The 24201-nt window shown below is 33.8% G+C and overlaps 1 pseudogene; it reads right to left on the bottom strand.

Moving 5' to 3' along the window:
- LOC149542167 (protein CTR9 homolog pseudogene) overlaps positions 1-24201 on the bottom strand; it is a 146853-nt pseudogene that overhangs the window by 80922 nt on the left and 41730 nt on the right.

Consider the following 24201-nt stretch of genomic DNA (forward strand, 5'->3'; position numbering starts at 1 on the left):
GAGCAAGAAAAGACTTCTAATTCCCTATATGTAGAGATGTCTAGTCATGAAGCAAAGTTAGATGAAGGTTAGAGAGTTTTGGATGCAAAATATCTAACAAGGAGAAGGAAAGGGTTTGCTTCATCAAGTGACCCAAGAGAAGAAGTCTACAATGGAAAACTAAGTAAGAAGGCCTAAAAAGGATGAATTCTTGAATGGTGAACAAGTTGTCAGAGCTATAAAGATTGAAATTCAAGCAAAGTTGAGGATTGAATAGTGATCTATAATCTAGAAGTAAGGTTGTAAGTTGTATCAGATCAAAACTCTAATGTTACTTTCTAACAATTTTATCACATTAGGGAAAATCCTTTGGAGAAAGGTAGAATTAATAGTCATTGGAAAGTCCTTTAACTAGGTGTCATTTCAAGTGAATGGCCTAAAGTCCTCTAACAAGGCTCACTTTTAACAGGGTGGTTGAAATCCCTTAACTGGGTCACATTTAATAGTGCATGTTATAACCTTTAATAGGGTTGGCATTTAACAAGGCATTACTTCAAAAGAGTGGAAAAGGAGTAGCATGTTACTGGTGGCTTTTCCCAAATTGGGTTTCCACGTTAAATCATTGTGTCAAGTTTACTAATGGATATGTTGTGTTTTATGCTTTACATTTTTGCATGTTAATGTTATAGTAATATATCAATTTTCGTTAACACACTATGAATGCATGCATGGTTAAGAATTTTATATGGGTTCATTGAATTTTGAAAAGTTTTATATGTACATCTAGATCTTGAATAACTAATTCACCCACCACTTTCAGTTATTCTAAGAGAATTCTAACAATAAAATGAGCCATTTTAGAAAATCTATCCACAACAACAAGTATGGAATCATACCCCTTTGTTGTTTTTGGAAAACCAAGAACAAAATCTATACTGCTATCACTCCAAGGTTTCTTAGGAATAGAAATAGGTGTATACAATCTAGTATTTTGACTTACTCCTTTTGCAACTTGAGAAACCCCACAACTCTGCACAATTTTCTAAACATCCTTATACATGTGTGGTCAATAATACTTCTATTTTAGCAAACTCAATGTCTTATCAATTCCAAATGTATAGCCAATCCACCACTATGCTTTTCCTTAATCAAATTCAACCTCATAGAACTTCCAAGGATACACAATTGAATACCTTTGAATAACATACTTTTTTGAATGAAATATTCATTATACTTACTTATGTGATCTATTAGATTTGGTGCTCTGCACTCTCTCCATACCTCAAAAAAATCAAGATCAATGTCATACAACTCTTTCATTTCATCAAACCCAAGAACTTCAACATTCATCTCTATTAAAAAAGAATGTCTTCTAATCAATGCATCAAGAACTCTATTAGTAACTCCATTCTTATGCTTAATCACAAATGTAAAACTTTGCAAATACTCAACCCACTTCATATGTCTCTAATTTAATTCGTGTTGACTTCCCAAGTACTGTAAAGCTTTATGATTAGTATAAAACACAAACTCCTTAGGAATCAAATAATATCTCCACTTCTTCAATGCTTGAACAATAGCATAAAATTCATGATCATACACAAAATAATTCCTTTTAGCATCATTCAACTTCTCACTAAAGAAAGCAACGGGTTTACCTTCTTGACTTAATACAGCTCCTATTGCACTGCCACTTGCATCACATTCAACTTGAAATACCTTATTGAAATTAGGCAAAGCCAATACAAGTAATTTAGCAACCTTTTTTTAAAAATTTTCAAAACTCATGCCAATATAGGAAATTCAACACCCTTTTGTTTTAAAGTTTCAAAACTCATATAAGCTCCATGTGTCCACTTGAATTCCTTTTGATCTGCTCTTGTTGTCTTGGTCATAGCATTACAAATAATATTGAAATTCTTTATAAACGTTTTGTAAAAACTAGCCAAACCATGAAATGATCTTACCTCACCCACATTCCTAGGTGTAGGCCATTCCAATATTGCTTTAACCTTTTCTGGATCCATCCTCAAACCAACAATTGAAATAATAAATCCCAAATACACAATCCCCTCTTGCATAAAAGAACACCTTTTTATATTAATCAACAACTTCTCCTCTTTCAATCTCTAAAATAATTGCCTAACATGCTCAAGATGTTCTTCCTTAGTCTTGTTGAATATTTGAATATCATCTAAATAAAAAATCACAAACTTACCCAAGAATTTTTTAGAACTTCATTCATCAACCCCATGAAATTACTATGTGCATTAGTCAAACTAAAAGCCATAACTAACCATTCATACAAACCATCTTTTATCTTGAAAGAAATCTTCCATTCATTGCCTTCCCTAATTTTGATATGATGATAGCCACTCTTCAAATCAATCTTCATAAAATACTTTTCTCCACTCAAACAATCCATTATGTTATCCATCCTTAGCATAGGAAACCTATACTTCATTGAGATCTTGTTAATAGCTATGGAATTAGTACACATTCTCCATTCTCCATTTTTCTTTGGTGCTAATATAATAGGTACAAGACATGGACCCAAAACTTCTCGAGTAAACCCTTCTCTAGTAATTTATTCACTTACCTATTAAGTTCTTCATTCTCTATAGGTGTCAATCTATATGGTTCTTTGTTTGGAAAACTAACCCTAATAATCAAATCCATATAATGAAATATACTTCTTACTCATGATAAACCATCAAGAATATCTTCAGCAACAATCTCTTTATACTTATTCAACAATTTTGTATTATCCTCTGGTACTCGACTACCACTATCTACTACTTGGCCATTACTACCAACACTTGGTCCTCTAGGAACTACATCAAAATAGACTTGATTCTTCTTTGCTTCTTTTTCAAATTGTTTCCCATTAACCATGCAAACTTTAATTGCATCAAAATTAACCTCATTTGGACTTTCAATCAAAGGCAACAAAATTTGTTTCTTCCCATTTACCCAAAGAGTATATCAATTCAATCTGCCATCATGTACAACATTCCAAGGTCTACCCAAAAAAATATGATAACAATCCATAGGGATAATATCACACAATACTTCATCAAAGTAATGTCCAATCTTGAAGTTCACAACACATGGTTCACTTACCAATATCTTATGCTCATATTTGATCCAAGAAACATGATAGGGTTTGGGATGTTTCACCCTTTGCAACTAAAACTTTATAACTAGCTCCTTTGATGCCAAATTTGTAGAACTTACACTATCAATGATAACCTTGCAACATTTTTCAGCCATCTTATATCTATTATTGAAAAGACTTCTTCTAAGAATATATTCCTCATCACTTCCCTTATTACATAAGGTTCTTATCACCATTAGATTTTCTCCAGCCTCAAGTCCACTTGGTGAACTCTCAATATCCTCTTAAATCACAACATTTCTATTATTTTGCCCAATTTTTGAAGATTTGCATTCAAAGGATCTATGCCCCTCTTTACCACATTTGGAACAATTACTATAGAAACCACCTATGGAATAATAACTACCTCTTCCTTGGTAAGAACCAATACCTCCTTGATATGAACTACCACCTTTCCACTCTATCTTGTCTTTGACATCATTCTTCCATTCAAATTTTCATTTATCTTCCACAGAACTATTAGATATACAACCTTCACCATAAGATCTACCTCTACCTCTTTGGAATCTACCACCTCTACGTCTTTGTCTTTGTTCATGCTTCTTTATCAAGATTTCCATAGCTTTCAATGCATATTAATATGCTTCTTCCACACTTTCCAATTTCACAAAATTTATTTCATCTTGAATTCTACATCTCAATCCATTTATGTACCTTGCAATTTTCTCAACATCATGATCCACATGTCTAGATCTAATGTCCAATCTATAGAATTCCTCAATATACTTTTCCATAGTTATGTCTTTTTGCTTCAAATTTTGCATCTTTCTCAACAAGCTAACTTGGCAATCAGTAGGAAGCAAATTTATATTTACCTTGCTCACTATTTTTGACTAATTCTTGATCTTCTCCTTATCTATGCTTTGTCTATTAGTTTGCAAATGCTCCCACCATAGGTAAGCATGACCTTTCAGCCCAGTAACCACAATAATCACCTTCTTATTTTCAAGATTGTTTTCATACTCAAAGAACTTCTCCATATCAGAGATCCAATCCAACATGGCATTGGTTACCAAATTTCCATCATATGAAACAACTTCTACATCAAGCTTCGAATGTGCCCTAGAAAATAGGCTTAGCAATCTTTACTCATCTTGATCTTCTTCTAGTTCTAGATTAGATTTTAGTGCTACTACTTCATCATCACTCACATCCTCAAGATGTGCTCCTCTCCTTTAGGCTATCTCCACAACATCTAATCTAGCTACAATTTTCCTCAATTGATCCACTATAGAATTATCAACATTTCCTCTACCATGAACCATGTTTACAAATCTGGTTCCTACAACATCATAACCCTCTACAAGTTATAGGTCAAATCCACAGATCTACAAGCCTACAACAAAATTTTAATCAAGGTTATACATGATCTAATCTCCACAAGGACAAACATTAAGCTTTGATACCACCTAACCCAATGAGGGAATGGAAATAACTAGGGTCAAAGGCACACCCAGCAATCCTAACCAACCTTACAATGTTAACGCAATGAAAGAAAACACACAAAGAGAACAACACCACAAAGAGAGAACAATATTCTTTATTGATTCATGAAATAATCAGCACATACACCTAGCTATAAGGCCTTTTGGGTTATGACCAAATACAAGTATACATTCAATAACAAAGATCTAGCATCAAATTTTCATCTCTAAACATGTATGCAACAAACTTTCTAAATTTTCACATTCTGATCTTAACTCCTTCTAATGTGTCTAACTCTAAGCCTAAATACTCTATTTATACTTGCCAAAATGGCTTACAAATCATTTTAGAACATTACATAATAGCAAGGCTGACCCAATAACAGTCTAGAAAAATCACAAGATAAGATAGCATAAATGTCACGAATGAAATAAATCTCATAATTTAGCTCACATATAAATCATGTCCAAAAAGCTAACACTTGGCATAAATAGGATAACTCGGCACATGAAGAGTCACTTGGTATACACTAGGTAACTTGGTGCATGAAGAGCAACTCAACACACACACTACAGAGATGTGATAACACATGAACCCAAGTGGTAACATGATGTGCGATAACCTGAACTTAGCTTAAACTACAAAATTATTGGCACTGTGCAATTGCTACAACTTGACAATGTTTGAAACTTGACAACAACTAGAAAAATGGGCAAAAAAATGAGAGCAGAATAACACATCAAAATAGGATTCTCTTACATCACTTATCCATTGGTAAAGAGAAAATCACACCAACAAAATTAGATCTATTAAATTGCCTTACAATTGAAACTATCAACAGTTAACTCTAAATTCTCTTATTATGAATATCCTCCCATACACTTCAAAAACCTATGAATTCAATGAAAGAATTTATTGAACTCTTTAAATTAAGAGAAATCAATAAACATGCATACAACCTATCCAAGTTGCATTGAAATGAAAGAATGTTATTCATTCATTCTCAAATCTTCAGATATATGAAATAGGAGATAAAATTTAGAGTCATAGATGTTCATAGAACTTCTCTTTGTGCTTATTTTCCTTGAAAACAATACATCATTGGCATCACATTTGAAATAACCCAAGACTAAACACTTAGTCCTTCCATGTTATCTTTACTCTTAGACATGCAAAGATAAATCCATCAAAAATTCACACAGAGACTACTAGACTAACTTAAAAAAATATCCTAAGACTCAAAATTATATAGAATTTAGACCTCTTCTCTAGTCTTGGGATCTCATTTATATAGCATGAGATGTAACAAGCTTTAGTCTTATAGAAGAATGGTAGCTATCCTTGAGATAGAAAGATATTACAAACTAAAAGGTTTTTCTCATAATAAGGCAAAAAATTGTTCATATTTTTCTTGCAATTCTAATTTTTGTCTTTTCTCCTTTTTGATAGTCACTAATATGAGGTTAGTTGTTTCAACATTGAATTTTGTGGCCTCATCATTTGGCTCATATCTTCTACCCTGTTAACAATCAAATTTCTAACCAATCTAGTATCACCAAATTGAGAAAAATTGGCCCTAGATCCTCTTTTTAGAAACTAAATTGCTAAAATAGCATGATCTTCACTAAGCTTAGCACCTCTAAGTTCTCATTTCACTTTTTCTTTAGCATTTAGCTTCTTGGTGATAGTATTAAAAACCATGGCATCTAAAACATCCCAATTTGGAAAAAGTAGGAGGACTCTAGATAATGTAACCATTCTTTTTCCTTCTTTCAGAGTCAAAATTTTAGATATTTGCATCATTTCATCCTTTATTTCATCTTGTATAAATTCATCCTCCTTTTTTGGATGCTTGTTCTTCCTCTTGTCATATATTTCTTCAAAATTTTCAATATTAGTTCTCCAAGAAAATTTGTAGAAAGATCTTGATTTGACAAAATTCTCATCTGATAGAAATTCATGATTGACTTGTTATACTATAGTGTCTAATTCTTTCCCTCTATAATTAGGAATAGTTAGTTCAAGGCAACACATGGGAGGTTGCTAAGGATTTCCTTCCTCTAATTCTATAGTAGTAATGAACAATCCCCCTTTAGATCCTAATGTTCAATTTTCTCTCTAGTAAGTTGTTCCTTTCCTATGTGCAAGGGAGATTGAGAAGACATATAATCTTCTACTTGTGACATCTACTTCTCTTCTATCTTATACCTCTTAGGCCTTTCTCCCAAAATAACACTAGTTGATCCAACTTTTCTTTCCTATATCATCTGAATACTCTCTATTTCTGATTATGTTATAACCATACTTCTTTTGGATAACCAATTATCTCGATCCTATTGCAGGAGTAAAAGACAACTTCTTCATTACTTCCCTTCCTTTGTTAGGATAAGTATTGATGAGAAGAGACTTCTTTTCATTCATTGCATCCATGATCTCTGAGAAGGTGACCATCAGTTTTCTTACTCTATCTGTTGATGTATTTGCATCTTTTAATGGACTATAATATTTCTCAAAATAATTAATGAATTCTAGAACCTAAGAATAGACTCTCCACTTTCCTTTCTTTATTTCTTGTTCTTGGAAATAAAATTAATTCCTTATTACATCCTCAGGGAAATAGAATTGATTCTTATGAGCACTAGTCCTAGCCCTATGTCTGAATATCTCAAAGAATCCCTCACTATCATTAAATATAGCATTCAAGACTACCATTTTGTATGGGTCTAGAAACATGTACAAAAATAATCAACCACCCTTTGTGATTATAAATTGATGAGCTACTATTCAAGATGGGAAAATAGAGCCTCTTGATCTATGAGTTAGTTCTATTTCTTCCAAACCACCTAGTTGCCACAACATTTCAGCTATTCCTACCTTAATAAGTACCTAGTAGGGAAGCACATGTGGAGTTACTTGGAATCCATATACTCTAAATATTTTTGACACTGGATATGGTATAATATCTACCCAATTATAAGAAGCTTTCAAATTTGTAGCATTATCCATAGGCCTAATGAAGTCCAGCAATGCCTTAGGTATCCTGGGATTTTCTTTCAATAACAAGCTCCTTAGTCTAGATGCAAAATATATATTAAATCTTAAAAAACTTGCCTCCTTTGCATCCCAAGTTATATTTGCACTCCATTATTGGATTGGTAGAGATTGTCCATCATGTTCTCTTGTTTGGCCCCCTTATACATAAACATGTGAATTAACAAAGAGTAAAAACCAAAAGTTTTCTCAATTTTCCCTTTAGCAATTCCAATCAAACCTACATGAATTTCTTTTGCTAGAAAATATGTGAAATAAAAAATAATATCCAATCCAAAGGAAGAAATTTGCACCATCATATACATAAAATTTATTGGCATAAATTCTTGTTCATCTTCACCGAAAATCTCTCTCTCTCTCTCTCTCTCTCTCCCCTCCCCCCCCCCCCCCCCCTCTCTCTCTCTCTCTCACACACACACACACACACACACACACACATATTGATGAATTGTTTCTTAAAAGTCTCTTTGGTTGAAGTTGTGACAAAAGTTAGATTTCCAATTATGGCCAAGTTTCCTCTCAATGCTCCCTGCCTAATTTGATCCTTGTAGGATAGATATTCTTTTTCCAATCCCTAAAAATCAATAAACTTGTGATAATTAGTTGTAGGATCCATTCCAAAGAGTCCTTGAATTTCTTTAGTAATAATATTCAACATGAATTTCCCATTTATTCCCCTCACCATCCTAACTATCGGAGCATAATTTTGGGATACAATAGTCAAGAGATCTGAATCCATGAATACTCTAGGAACTACTAACTTGCCTAGGTCAAAATTCTTGATATTTCCATGGGGGGAAAATAACTTATGCTCTAAAAACCATTTTATGAATAATTGCGACCCCATTTTAGAAGTCCTAGCTTCCCAAATCCAATTCCCTTTGTCAAATAGACCATCTACAACTCAAAGCCTAGGATTTACGAGAACTAATTTATTCATCTAGATAGCCTCATTGGTAGGTTCACTTAATTTTTATAAAATATCATCATGAATATATCTATTGGCATATTCAACCTTCCTATAATAACCCTTCTTTAGAAACAAATTGAAATGATAATGAGGAAATTACTACAATTCTTTAATTATATGTAGATGAAGATACTTGGCCTTTTTTCTTCTTCTCCAAACTTTGCAATGGATTATTGATACAGAAAATTTAATAGCTTAACAAGGAAAACTACTAGGATTTTCAATAGGTCCAAGCTCTAGGAATTTAGAAAATCTATTTGTAGGATAAAATTCTCAACCTTCTCCATTACAGTCCTTGTATTAGCTTGCACAAGAAGCTTTTAATTTCCATAAATGACTTTTAGAGAAGAAATAGAGTGGCATTCACTTTTGAGTTTGAAAATGGGTAGCCGATTTACAAAAATTTGACGATAAAAAAATAAAACATAATCTAACTCAACTTCAAACTTCCAATCTAGTTGTCAACCCAATTAAAACTTGATAGATGTACCTTTCTCCACCTTGTTGGAAACTTGTGTATGACTCATACATGTAACTAGACATGTGTTATCTCTCACTATGTCTCTATAGATAAAAATTCAATAGTTTCTCTTAGCAACATAACGACAACCTTTGATCCATTGTGTATTTGACAATAAAGGATAATTCTTTTTAAAAACTTTGAAAGTGGGCCACTATACTACATGTCAATCTCTCACTATGTTTCCAATGATAAACAGCATGCAACCTCCCTTGGTGAAAACATGACATCCATTAATTAAAATTTAATCATAACATAACAACCATATTATAACATGGATGGGCTCGGCGGACCCATGTGTTCATGTCACTATGTCACCAAGGGTAAAAACCATGTAACTTTTTATGGGAACAAAGTGACCTCTGTCGATCTTGAAAATATCTGATGATGCAAACCAAACATTTTTCCTTCATAAAGGTTTACCTCCATGGCAAATGAAAATGTGATAGCTAGAAACTCATTGATGACTAGATCCTATGGCCACTTTCTACAAGGGTTGGTCCACCATATTCCATGTGTCATGCTCTTGCTATGTCAAAAAGGATAAAGAATGAGCAATTCTAGATAACGATATAGTGACAACTCAAGATTTAATTTGAGATCAATGGTGGACATAAGTACATTGAGAGACTAGCCTTCTATTAGAAAGCACAAATAGGACACCTATAGTTGTCATCTCATTCTAACATACCCATTAGCCACAAGGAAAAATGACCCATGTAACCAAACATACTTGTGTCACTATGTCATAAGAATAAAGAACAAGCAACATTTATTAGTGATATAATATGCTTTGTTGATCTACCATTTGATCTATGGTGATGATTGTGCTTTTCAAACCTTGCCTTCTTACTAGGTCCTATAGATAGATGTGACCTTGTTGGTATGTCACCAAGGATAGAAACCTTGCAACTTTCTTTAGTGATAAAGTGACAACCCTTGATCTTAAGGAAGATCAAGGACCATCATGATTTGCTTGATTTTCACACATAACATGTAACCCACATAATATTAAAAACAAAAGATTGGGTTATAATTGCGGATGAAGACTTAAATTAATGTAAAGTAACTTAGTAAATTTAAAGGGGTGCCTGAGAAAAAATAAAAAGGGTTTTCAAAAGATTTTTAGAAATTTCTTGAGCATTTCCTCAAAATTCATACCATGTAAACCTAGCTTAAGGATAATTTGGGGCAAAATTTAAAATTTGAACAACACAAAATTAAGGATTATTTAGGGAAAACAAAGATTCAAAATCACACAACTCCAACCTTTAACCTAAACTATATTTTCACTAGAATATTTCAGATATTTTTAATACGTGAAAAACTAGGCCAACAGTGGCTCTTTCTAGGGATGATGGATGACTTGAATCCATGCAATAATGTAGAATGTTTAGTAGAAGAAGACCACATACATGAAACACAAAATGAAAACTTATTTAGAGATTAGTAAAGAAATACAAACATTGTACAAGGTCTTTACGAAGACTCACAAGAATTTATAGAATATATAGAAACTTCCAAGGAACCCTAAACTACTATTCATGGAAAAACCAAGTATTTTTAGGAAAAATACCTCTTCAAAAACTATCCATGAACTAGTAGTTCAAAAATATCACCTGATAATTCTTTCAAAATTTATGAATCCTATCCCCATGTAGATTGAACTAAATAAGGACCAAGGCATATAGGATCAAATTTTTCATGTTTTTCTCTATCTTCAATCTAATCTTTCCATGTCATAACTAGGTCTTCAGGTCCAAACTTTTTAACTAGTTTCTTTGTATCATACAATGGCTTGATCTCTAACTGTAACTTTTCATTCTTGATAAAGGGTTTTTTTACGGTCTCTATTAGTCCTACTAACTCATCCATTATTTCTTGCATATCATTAATCAAATATTCATTATACATCTAAATGTAGTTGTATAGGCCTATTAAATTGTTTTGAGGGATTCTAGCCTAGATTCCACATACAAGACCAAAAGGTGCAACACCTATTACTTTCTTCTTTGTTACCCTATTATCCCAAACTGCCAATTGTAACCTAGTATCCCATGCTTTTTGTTCTCATCCAAAGTTCTTTTTATGACTTTTAATAAGCTCTTATTGGTAGATTCAGCCTATCCATTCCCTTGCGGATGATAAGGTGAGGATGTTTATCTAGTTATGCCATATTTATCACAAAATTCAACAAATTCTTCTAATCTAAGGAACATTGCATTATCAAGCACAATCCTTTGAGGGAATCCAAACATTTTTATAATATTTTAAAAAAGGAAATTATTAACTACATTGTTTGTAGCTTTTCTTGTAGGAATGGCTTCCATCCATTTTGTAAACTAATCTATAGCTACTAGGATCCAAGAGTAACTAACACTTGACTTGGGGGAGATCTCACTTATGAAGTCCATATCCCATTGCTAAAAAGGTGGTTCAATTTCAACTTGTTTCAAAGGGGTATTTCTAGAAAACTTTAACTTACCTACAAACCTTTGACACACATCACATTTTCTGATAAGTAGTTGTGCATCTTTGAAAAGAGTAGGCCACCAAAATCCATCTTTCATTGTCTTGTGAGAAGTAGTCTTAGCCATATAATGTCATCCACATAATCATGAATACATATCATTTAATATCTCCTCAAATTTTTCTTGATCAATGCACTTCAATAATATTAGACTTCAAAATTTCTCCACCACAGACTACTATTAGCAATGATGTACCTAATTGCATGCAATTTTGTGCCTCTCTTTTTATTTTATGTTAGGTGGGGTGGGGTTTCCAATTTTTGTAAGTAGAATATAACATTTGTATCACTCATAATGATACATATCACAAATGCCTAACCTTAAATATTCTACTACCATGCTTATTTGGTTAGCATCCAAGTTTGAATGAACCATTAATTTTTCTAATCATTGACCCCTTATTAATTTGGTAATTTGGATGTCAATATTAAACTCATGGATTATGTTAATCCACCTACACCTCCTACCTAATAAATCCTACTAAGAGAAAATATCCTTAATAGCTACACTTGGTACAAATGCTATAACAATGGCACCTACAAGATAACATCTGAAGGATTTGACAACTTTTACTAAAGCATAAGCCTACCTTTTATTTATATCATATTTTAACTGTGTAGGCTGAAGAGACTTACTAAAAAAAGCAATGGGTTGTACATATCCTTCCTCATTTTTCTGCAATAGGATTGTGCTATAGTATGAAAGGAAGCAAAGGAAAAAAAATGCATTCTCTTTGCATAATCTAGAGCCCTAAGGACTGGTGCATTTTTAATGGTAGTTTCAATTTCCTAAAATTCTTTTGAAGGCTCACTATTGTAACTAAAAACAACTCATTTCTTGAGAATTTTAGATATTTGCCTGCTCATTTTAGTGAAATTAGTAACAAATATTCTTAGAAAATTTACATGCCTAAAAAATGATTGTATTCCTTTTACATTTTTTATCTTGGGAGCTTTATCAATTGTAACCACTCTTTCAAGGTCAATCTTTACCTCATCTTCTAAAACTATGTGACACAATAGCTTTCCTTCTATAACTCCAAATATCCAGTTCCTTGGGTTTAGAGAGATTACATATTCTAAAGCTTTAATAAAAATCTTTTCCAAGTGTTTACAGTGGCCCTCGATTTTTTTTGAATATTTTGTACAATCATCTTGGTACACTACCATAAACTTATGAATGTATTCATGGAAAGATACATCCATAGCCTTTTGAAAAGATAACCAAAGAGCATTCTCAATAAACATATGTGCCTTACAGTGTAGTAAAGGTTATTTTAAACAACTCTATTTCATTCACAAGAACTTGGTTGTAACTTGAAAATCCATCCATCATGGACAATAATTCTAAACAAGTCATCATTGCATCATGACATCCATATTAGGAAAACTATAGTTATCTTTTAGAGAAGAAATATTTAATTTTTTGAAATCAACACAAAGCCTTATATCTCCATTTTTCTTCTTGGCAGGAACTAAGTTTGATACCCAAGTAGAATGTCTAATTTGTTTAATTATTCCTCCATCCCTTAGCTTCATTAGTTCTTCTTGTATTTTGGGAGCTAAGGTGGGGTTTACAGTCCTTTATTTTTGTCTGAAAAGTTTGACATTGTCCTTAAGTAGTATGACATGTTGAAACAAGTCTTTTCTAAAGGCTTTGAGGTCATCACATGACCTTCCAAAGACATCTCTATATTTTCTTTAAGTAGATCAATTAGAGGATTCCTAATTTTAGCAGATAAATTTTTACAAATATATGCTTTCTTTGGAGCTTCAGAGCTACCAAGATTTATTTCTTCAAGCTATTGTGGCTTATGATCCTTGATCTTTGACTTTGCTCTATCTTGGTTTTCAAACATGCTTTATAAAACTACCAATCCCTTGGGTACTTTTTTTGTTTTTAATTGCAAAATTTTTTGGCCAAAGATTGTCTATTGGTCATTTGTTGTCTTAATTAAAGTACTGTAGTCAAGTTCTTGACCATGATATTTTTCTTCTTTTGACAAGAAATTCATAATATCTTTATCATCATCAAAAACTTGCCAGCATTCTATATTATTATAAATTAATGGGCTATGTTGTACTTCAATATGTAATATACCAGTAAACAATATATCTTTAGGATTAATGGCTACATTTTCTAACAAAATGAAAATCTTGTTATTACTTCTTTCCATCCAAGAGATTCCAAAGGCATCAAACAATTCAATTTGGTCCTATATAGTACTCTTGTACTACTTTAACCTTTTATTCTTGGATGCATGCATCTCTCTTACTTCAAAGACTACTAACTCAAAATCACTGATAACATGCAACTTGATTAGATGAAATTATTAATCCCAATAAGAGTGCTTCATATTTAGCTATGCTATTGGTACATGAAAAATTTACTATAAATGAATATCCAAAATTATTCTTCTCTACAGATACAAAAACTACCCCAACTCATGAACCTTCCCTAGAGCTTGCCCCATCAAAGTAAATGGTCAACAATATCTTTGAATCCATGCAATATTCTACAACATGTGCAATTATCGATGCAAGATTCTCAACTTCTTGAATAATCAATTCTGTTCTAAATGCATTTACATTAGTGTCCACAAAACAAATAGAATCCTTCTCAATATTATCCCAAAAAGTATGGTTAACCCTTGGATCCCTGTCAAATTTGATAGCATTATCACCTATATAAAATGAGGCATAGGACAAGTCACATTGTAGGCCACCTCCCATTGCAACACTCTACTTTCTAGATGTTAGCATTCCATAGTGAGGAGGAATATCAACTATAAGAACTAACATGGTTAGCTCTACATTAGGATAAGAAACTAGTTTGAAAGGTAACACATTAATGGTACCTATAATAGGCACTTCTCTTGCATCCATGGCCCTACACCTATCTTTTTTGGTGTCTACTTCTAAACCTAGGGCTTCCATGACTTTAAAAGGCATTATGGTGTTCTAGGTTCCTAAATCTATCATGCTATCTTTTAGAGTTCTACCTTTTATAATTAGATTGAGGGAAAAAGGATCAATATCCTACAAATAGGATACAAATGAATTATCTAAAAACATTTGAGAAATTTTAGACATAAAACGAATATCCTCTACTACAATAGGGGTTTTTTGTATGGGCTTTTGTTCAACAATATTGATGTTACCTATCCCATTCAACCATGACAAAGCCTTATTCTTATGATCCTCTATTTTAAAAAATTCAAATAAAGAAACTTTTACAATTATTTGAGACAACACAAATTAGCTTGCTATCACAAAGTACAAATGGGACATGGAAAACTATCATCTCATTCTAACATACCCATTAGCTACAAGGAAAAATGACCCACATAACTATGTGTCATCATGTCAACATGGAACTAAGAATAAAGAACAAGGAACTTTCCTTGGTGATATAATAACCTTCATTGATCTACCATCTAATCTATGGTGACAATCTTTCTTTTGAAACCTTCCCTTCTTACTAGGTCCCATAGATAAATGTCACCTTGTCACTGTGTCACCAAGGATAAAAAGCTTGGTTGATTTTCACACACAAAATGTAACCTGCATAATATGAAAAACAAAAGCTTAGGTTATAATTGTAGATTGAGACTTAAAGTAAGGTACAGTAACCCAACAAAATTTAAAGGGGTTCCTAGGAAAAACTAAAAAGGGTTTTCAAAAGATTTTTAGAAATTTCATGTGCATTTCTTCAAAATGCATACCGTGTAAACCTAGCTTAAGGATAATTTGGGGTAAAATTTAATATTTGAACAACAATAAAAAATTAGAGATTAATTAGGGAAAAAAAAGATGCAAAACTACACAACCCCAACCATGAATGTAAACTGGATTTTCACTAGAATCTTTTAGAGATTTCTAATACATGAAAAATGAGGCCAACATGCACGAGTAAATATCTTGTCTAGAATTGGAAGATGGTCTTGATAGGTATGACACTTTGCTAGAATTTCATCTACATAATCCTCCATAAATGTGTGCATCATGTCATCAAATATTGAGGTCATAGCTCATTGATATGTAGCTCCTGCATTCTTCAGGCTAAAGGGAATGACATTCCAATAGAATGTTCCCCATGCACAAGTGAAGTTTTCTTTCTCTGAGTCTCATGTGTTATCCTAATTTTGTTATCACTAGAGAAACATATTTTAAGAGAGAACATAGAAAGTCTTATTGTTAAGTCTACAATGACATCAATTCTTGGTAAGGAAAAGTCATCTTTGGGACACAACCATGGAAATTAATGTAGATCTATATAATTCCACTCTTCTTTAAAATAGGCACAATGTTTGACATTCATGAAGCATAGGCCAATGATCAGATGAAGTTGGTATGAAGTAACTTCTCAATCTCTATTTTGACTAATAGTTTTATATGCAAATATATTTTTCTATGTTTTTCTTTGTCTAGTTTAGCCTCTAGAGAAATAATGAGGCAAGGAAGAATCAAATTAGGATCTAAACTTGGTATGTCATCATAGGACCATGTAAAATTTATTTTCCTTTTCTTGGAGAAGTGAATGAATTCACTTCTTTCAAATGAAGTTAATGACTATTCTAAGTGAATAATTATAGGTTTTTCTTCTATCCCAATATTGACTTTCTCAGTTTTCTCTAATAGAATATATGATCTCTCTTCTAAATACCTAGGTAAGAATCAACTATTTCATTATTAGGTGCCACAATCTAGTTCATCATCACCAAGTGATGGGAGATCATGTGGTTTTTCTATAGCTTCTTCCAAACTATTTTAGTGGGAATTGACTCTATGTAGTGAAGAGGCGTTTGAACTAGAAACATATTCTTGTGTTGTGGAAATTCTCTATGTAGAAATGTGAATTATATCACATTATTTATCATGACTGAATTCCTTAGATAAAGAATCAAATTTTCACTTGGTGGAATCATCGTCATCTTTATTATTACTGGCATTCATAAATGGTTCTTTTGCAAAGTGTAGATTAGGGACAAATAATTTTAGACTCTTTCCATTTGATGCCCTTTGATCTATGATGTTCTTATCTTGTTTTGAATAGCCTACTCTTGTCTCCAACTTATTGTCCTTGAATTGTACTCCTGGTAGTTCAATAATATATGTTCCTCTTCACAAGGACCTTCACCTAGATAACACATTTTCTTCATTAAGTCATAACCCTTGGTAAAAAGGTGCAATGAATATTGACATTTTGTATCCTTTTGTTTGCCTCTTCCTTGATTTGAAAAGATATCTTACTTTCTTTAACAAAATGTTCATTCTAGGGTCTAGGAAGAGAATATGAAGTTGGTTTCCCATGATGTTTAGGAGATATTAGTAGGTCAAATAGATAAATTGAATACTCACTTACCCCTTTGAGTTGAATTTTGAACTTTTATTCAAAATCTTTCATTAAATAACTCATTTTTTCATGAGGTTTTTTTTTGGATTCTTTTGGAGGAAGAGGTGATGGGATGGAAGAAATAGAATAACTCACTCTCTTTTGTTTTTGAGTCTATGTGGAAAAGTAGTTATTGTATTGACCACTAGAGGTTGAAACCTCTTCTAGTATAGACTAGTGGGCATTGCTTATCATAATGGTGATCGATTTCTTGCCTATTATGAAGGACAAAGGAATTGCAATATTGTGTATAGTTTAGGTCCCCGGGTATGGTTACCTCTTGACCCATAAATGGAAATTTCAAAAATTCATGATAAGTATAGGGAAATTATTACATTTCATGGATGCATGGTCAATCTAATGAGATGTTGTAAGTTAACTTTAGGTCCAAGACTTGACCAACAATTTCTTTCATGACCATGCCAACTCTTATTGGAAAAATGACCATGTCCTTAGAGGATCTTTCCTCATCATCGTAAGCATTAATTAGATGTTTTTTCTTGGGGTTGAAGACATCTTCTACACATCCTAGTACGTTTACAATATTTAATGTGTAAATTTTTTAACTTTCTCTACCATCAACCAAAGCTCTATTTACTCTATTTTTGTGTACAAAGACTTCAATATGTAATGGGGAGTTTTGTGGATGGGTGTTGGACATGTGATCTTGTGCTAAGAAGGATACATAGTGGGGTGTAATGAAGTTTTTTTACCATATTTTGGAACCTATTTACATCAAGATCATTTGGCACTAAGGCTTTGGTTAGGATCTCTTTGTGCTCTAATAACATTTGTAGCAATTCAAATATGGAGATATGGGTGGGAGTTTTGAATAGCTAATTAATGAAACTATATTTTGAAATGGTACTACTTGTGGTTGTTGAATCTTAGCTAGTGGCTACCCTTAACAAGACAACTTTAGAGGCTAGAGCTTGGGTGATAGTATTCAAGGGTTGTTTCATGTGTTTATCTTTGAAAATGATAATGTTGATGACATCATGAAAGTGAGAGATCATGTTGATTATATTATCATAATTGTGAGCATAATTGATCTTGTCAATGGAAAATTTTTCTTATTTATTTTTGGAGGATTCAACCTTTTCATGGCTCATGAAGGGATTTTTAAAGGTTGTATACTTCTCATTGGTAAAAAGAGTTTGAAATTTGATGGCTTTGTTTTCAATCAATTTTCGAATGGTTTTGTTAAGGGCATAGCAGTAATTTGTGAGGTTCCCCTAGTTTTGATGATGAGTGCCAAAAAAAATCATTCCACCACAATGTTGACTTTTGTTTAATAGGGATTGTTGGAGTTGAGGAAAGCCAACTCCGAAGATGCCAAGATCACCTAAATGCGAAACCTATCAAAGAGAAGCCATAGAAGGGGAGGAGCATGGAGCACGGGCAAAGCCTTAAACGGACATGAGAGACACCATGAATGCAAACACAAGAAGAAATGTATTTACAGTAAGAAATGATGTGATGTTGTTGTGATAATACAAAGAGGAGAGCTTGAATATAAAGAGCTCATGGAAGCTTGTAGAACAAGCTGGAAAGTGGTAGAAGATAAGTGTGACAACTAGAAGGGAACAAACTCCCGTGTTGTCAACAACTAACCACTACATGCATTAAATATGAAATATTAAATAAATGCATGACCTAAGTAAGCTTAAGCAATAGAATAAATAATTAAATATTAATTATTTACTCTAACACCCCCCCTTAAGTGCAACTTAGGGAAATGCCTTAAGCTCACAAAGCTAAGATGAATGCATAATGGGTCTCGGCAATGTGGCCATGTTAGGTACCCATGTACAATGCAAGAAGAAATGCAACCTCTGTAAGTGAGGAAAGAGAGAAAACCACATGGGAAAAACCCTCCCCCAAAAAGAGGTAAGAACCTAGTGAAGAATAGAAGAAGTCTCCAACTAGGTAAATTGTCCCCTAAAATAGGAACAAGGAATGATCATGAAGAAGCAGCATCACTGAAGCATGAAGAAGCCGCAAAATTTGCCAAACTGCTGATCTGAAGAACCTCCATGGAAGAAGAAGGCACGAACTGAGCATGTCTATATGGTAGATGATCCATCTCACCGAAATGCATAGGTAGCCAACCACTGCAATCGCCTTGTATATAGGATCAACCACTGAATACATAGTTCACACTATCGAACCATCAAACCATGGATGCATTAAAACACAGCATAACCCCCCTTAATCCAAACAGGGTGTGATGACAGGCAACTGAGAAGGTGAGAAAAAATCTCCTGTAAATGAACCAAGAACGAGGAGAGAGGAAAAGAGGTAAAGACACCGATAAAGACACGGTCTAACTGACTCTGCATGAGGCTAATGTTGTGGAAGGGACACTCACTTGACAAAGGGAGAATGCCTAAAATAGCAAACAAAGATCCCCCCATGGTGCTTTATGAAATAGTGCAAGTACAACTGACTCAAAACAACGTTCATGACACCCAAAATGCAAAAGTGACAGTGTATCTCAGTGTGAAATAGAAAGTGCTTCAAAATGATAGCTAAAATGATCAGAACTAAAAAAGAGCTGCAACAAAAGAAAGTACAGCAAAAAAGAAAGCAAACCATGCCAAGAAAATGATCCTCGAGCCTAAAACAGTCAAAATATCCACCATATAGCTAAAATGCCAAAACTATGATAGAAAGAGTAGAGGCCAAAAATGAAGAAAAAGGACTATATTTCTGAAAAGAACACAGAACTAGCTTTCCAAAAATATAAAGTTTTCAAAAAATTGACATGGGACGCAAAAGATATTCATGCCGGAGTCAAAAATAGGACTTCGGACTTCAACAAAAAAAAAGGGCAACAAAAATGCATCAAAACCAAAAAATACCTACACCAATGTCTCTGTCTCAGAACCAACTTTTTGACGCTTCTTTTGGATTGGAAAAATACCTCCGTATGCAAAAGTTATGGCCAAAAAATGAAAGGTAGGTATAAAATCAAATCAGGAGAGTGCAAGCAAGGATGATGACACATGATGACATCATGCTGACGTTAGCAGAACGCCGATTAAAATTGACGGCCTGTCAGACGTCGCTGCAAAAAAGGATGCCACGTGGCAGTACGGATGATGTGGCAGGTTACGTGGCAGTGTCCACATGGCAAAGTGCCATGTGGCACCCAGGCCACGTGTCACCGCCACAGCTGCTGACGCGGCGCTGAGTGTGCAGATCGGTGGCGGGCGGAGAGGACGGAGAAGACCAACCGGCAGAGGAGATGGCGCAAAGGGAGGCGCCGACCAGCCGCGGCGGCCGATGGGTGGCCCATCGGCGGCGGCTGGTGGGGAGGAGAAAATAGGAGGTGTCGCTGGATGAGCGGACCGCGGGCGGCCCCGCTGTGGCGCGCAAGCGCTGCTGCGGTGGTGCGGCCCGAAAATATTTTTTTTAAATTTTTTTTTTTTGATGCCGAAATCGTCCGTACGATCCGTACGGAAGCCCTGCAACCAAAAAATAATTTGCCTCCCAGAGCTCTGTCTCCAAAATTGAAAAGCTTTATATGAATCCTGACTGCAAACGGCCTTCCGGATCCAATGGTGATGTCCGTTTGGGCTGAAAGTGCTCCAAAAATTCACTGACCCCATGATTTGAAGAAAAAATGCACAAACAAACTAGGGTTTGTGACTTCAAATCATAGCTTCAAAATTTCTTCAACGAAGCAGCAGCAGGAAGGCTCTGATACCATGTTGGAGTTGAGGAAAGCCAACTTCAAAGACGCCAAGATCACCTGCATGCGAAACCTGTCAAAGAGAAGCCATAGAAGGGGAGGAGCATGGAGCATGGGCAAAGCCCTAAACGGACATGAGAGACACCATGAATGCAAACACAAGAAGAAATGTATTTACAGTAAGAAATGATGTGATGTTGTTGTGATAATACAAAGAGGAGAGCTCGAATATAAAGAGCTCATGGAAGCTTGTAGAACAAGTTGGAAAGTGGTAGAAGATAAGTGTGACAACTAGAAGGGAACAAACTCCCATGTTGTCAACAACTAACCACTACATGCATTAAATATGAAATATTAAATAAATGCATGACCTAAGTAAGCTTAAGCAATAGAATAAATAATTAAATATTAATTATTTACTCTAACAGGGATTAGCTTCTAGTAATATGATAAGCTCATTAGCTAAGAGTGTTTACAAGGTTCTTTCATAAGTTTCACCTATAGGATTGTATACTCTAGGTGGGTGGGCAGACTTATACCCTTTTGGTGGCAGGGCTTTGTTGTATGCCACCTATTGATTGTAAGTAGTTTGTGTTATAGTAGTAGCTGTGTTTCATTAGTAGAACAGATGAGCATTATCTTGCTTTAGTGGGTTTTGATGAGTAGGTACATTGGTCTTGTTGACATTTGTATATTATTGATTTTGATAGGGGTAATCCTATGTTTCGATGTTATTTTCTTCTACCATTCCATCATTTACCATGTTTTTTTTGTTATATTTCCACCATAATTTTTTTTTATCATTCAATCGATTAGATGAGTGTGGTTGTTGTGAAGAAATATTAGTGAAACCTTTGCCATCTTTTAATAGTTTAATGATATCATTTCTTAGTAAGGTTTCTTCAACCTTGGTTAAAAATTTTAATGTTGTTTTAAAATCCTTTGGACCTTGAAGTTGCATCCAATAATTCATAGGTTTTGAGAGGCTATTGAAAAATATATCATTTTATTTATTTAGTTGGGATGTCTCAAAGATATTTGGAAAAAGTATGATACCATCTCTGTAAGAGAATTTTAATAGATTTTCTTAGAAGTTGTCTTGTGTTGTGTAAAATGATCATGGTGACTTCTCTCTTGATGTTATAGGAGTATTGTGCAATGATGATGGAGATAAGCTTTTCACATGATCTAATACTCATGGAGATTCATTAGGACTACTCAATGGCTTGTCCTCCAAAACTTTTAGGGAATAGGTCCATAAGATATTTTGTGTCCTACACAAATTTAATACTTAAAGTATAAAACTGGTGAAGATGGTCCTAGGGATCGGATGTACAAAAAATTTGTTATTTTTTGGTATTTGCATATTTTTGGGGAAAAGGTGTCAATCTAAAACTTCTATCAAAGGGAAGCTCTCTAGACTTAATTTAGCTAGATGGAGTTTCTCTCTTTTCATCTTTTCCATTTCTATTTGTAGGTCTTGGAGTTTTTGGGTAATGACCTCGAAGGGTGAATCTTCTTGATTCCTTTTGAGGTTGGATATTTCAAAATCAAAAACTAATTTTGCACCTTGTTGTGCCAGAGATAGAAACTAACACTCTTTATGTCATTCTAATAGTTCATCCATTATGTCAACAAGTTTTTAGTTTTGTTGGAAGTCTTCAATCTTCAACTCAACATTATTATCATCCTAGATTTTGGATGAACCCATTTTGTCAGTGAGTCTTGTATTCTATTGTTTGGAAAAAGGGGATTCTTTGGCAATGGTGGTGAATCAGTAGTTAATCGGTACTATGGGATTAATAGTGTTTAAAGATTGTGCAGATTTTGTGGATTCTTTTAATATTCTTGCACTTACTCATATAGGCAGTCTATTCAATTCCTTTTGTTGACTACTTACACTGGTTTTGTGTAGTGGCATGAGATGTAAATGAAAACCTTTTAATCTTCATAGACTTTCATGATGCGAGGATGATTTTAAGAACAAGTTATAATAAAGTATCAAGCTCTCTTTTGAACATGTTTTAGCAATGCCAATGGTGATAGGATCTAGCTCCATTAAGTTAGGTGATGAAAGGATTTGTGTGTCCTTACCTTTTTCACTTGATGTATGATGCTAGAATAATGATGTTGGTTGGATAAAATCCTTTAGGTAGGATCAATTAAGTGGCCAGAATATGGGAAATTACTTTCTTGATCTTAAAGATATTAGTTTTTTCCAAAGTTCCTTGGGCTTACAAAGTATTAATGGAGGAAAAGGGTATTAACAAATGCTCTCTATTTTGGGTTATTTTGTGCACAAATAGCCACTATTTTACAAAATCTCTCAAATGTGCAATGGAAAGGCTTGTATTCACTGTTTAACTATTTAAATACACCATTTCATTATGTACCAAGCATTGTTCTATAGTGCAAAAGTGTTGTTTTAAATGCAAATGCATTATTTAAGGTTCCACATGTATTAAAATAGTAAACATAAGCAATGCTCAAGGTTTTAAATGTGTATGCATTAGTATGCATGAGACTCAACAATGCAAGATGTTTACTCATGAGTATGCATGAGACTAAAGATAAGAATATGAAAATGCTAAGTATGTGTATGCATGAGACTCAAAAATGCTAAATAATGCTAAACAAATGTTAAAATGATGCTAAAATGACACGAAATCTCTATAGAATTGACGCTAAATAGATGATCAAAATGGTAGCTCTAATACACCTATAGTATACACTACTATATTTGGACCCTAATTGCAATAGAAGGCCATCACAATTATGATGGTTGATTGTCACCCAACTGACATTACCAAGAATTTTCTCCCATCAGATAGGCGTCAAACTTTTGATGTCACCAATTACAATGACAAGCTTGTCCATCACAACTTGGTAGAAGGCAAGGCCAAGAGATCATTGCCACATTGTTGTAATTGCAATAGGTCTCTTGGTTGTTGTTGACCTACTGTTATGTCAAGTCTGCAATAAAATAATGTTACACACAAAATGTATGTTGAATCCATGCCTTCTTGTATGGAGAAATAATCTTGATGTTGGGCTTCTTATCCACAGTAATATAAAAAGGAAATGGAAAGGAAACACTATGTGTGAAATGCTTGAGCAAAAGTAGTATCAATCAAACAACTTAGAAGAATGTCAAACATAATCTCCATGAGAGGAGCTAAAGAGGAAACTACATGTGTGATAAACATAGTAAAATGTATTTGCAACAAAGAACTTTTTTTTAACATGCTCCTTAGATGTTTTCCTTGTGGTATCATTTAATGTTTTTTATGTCTCATGTATTGACACATGATGAAATATTATGTTGTATTTACTTATCTACACATCTCCCAAGAGATTTACCACACCCTTTTATTGCTTAAAATTGCTCTATAAGGTCCTTTCAATATGGTGCAAAATCATTCATGTAGCACAAATCTCCTCCTTCTGAAGCACACT

Source organism: Cupressus sempervirens, chromosome 8 (assembly GCF_028749045.1).
Source record: "Cupressus sempervirens isolate cs-2001-9-10 chromosome 8, ASM2874904v1, whole genome shotgun sequence".
NCBI lineage: Eukaryota > Viridiplantae > Streptophyta > Pinopsida > Cupressales > Cupressaceae > Cupressus > Cupressus sempervirens.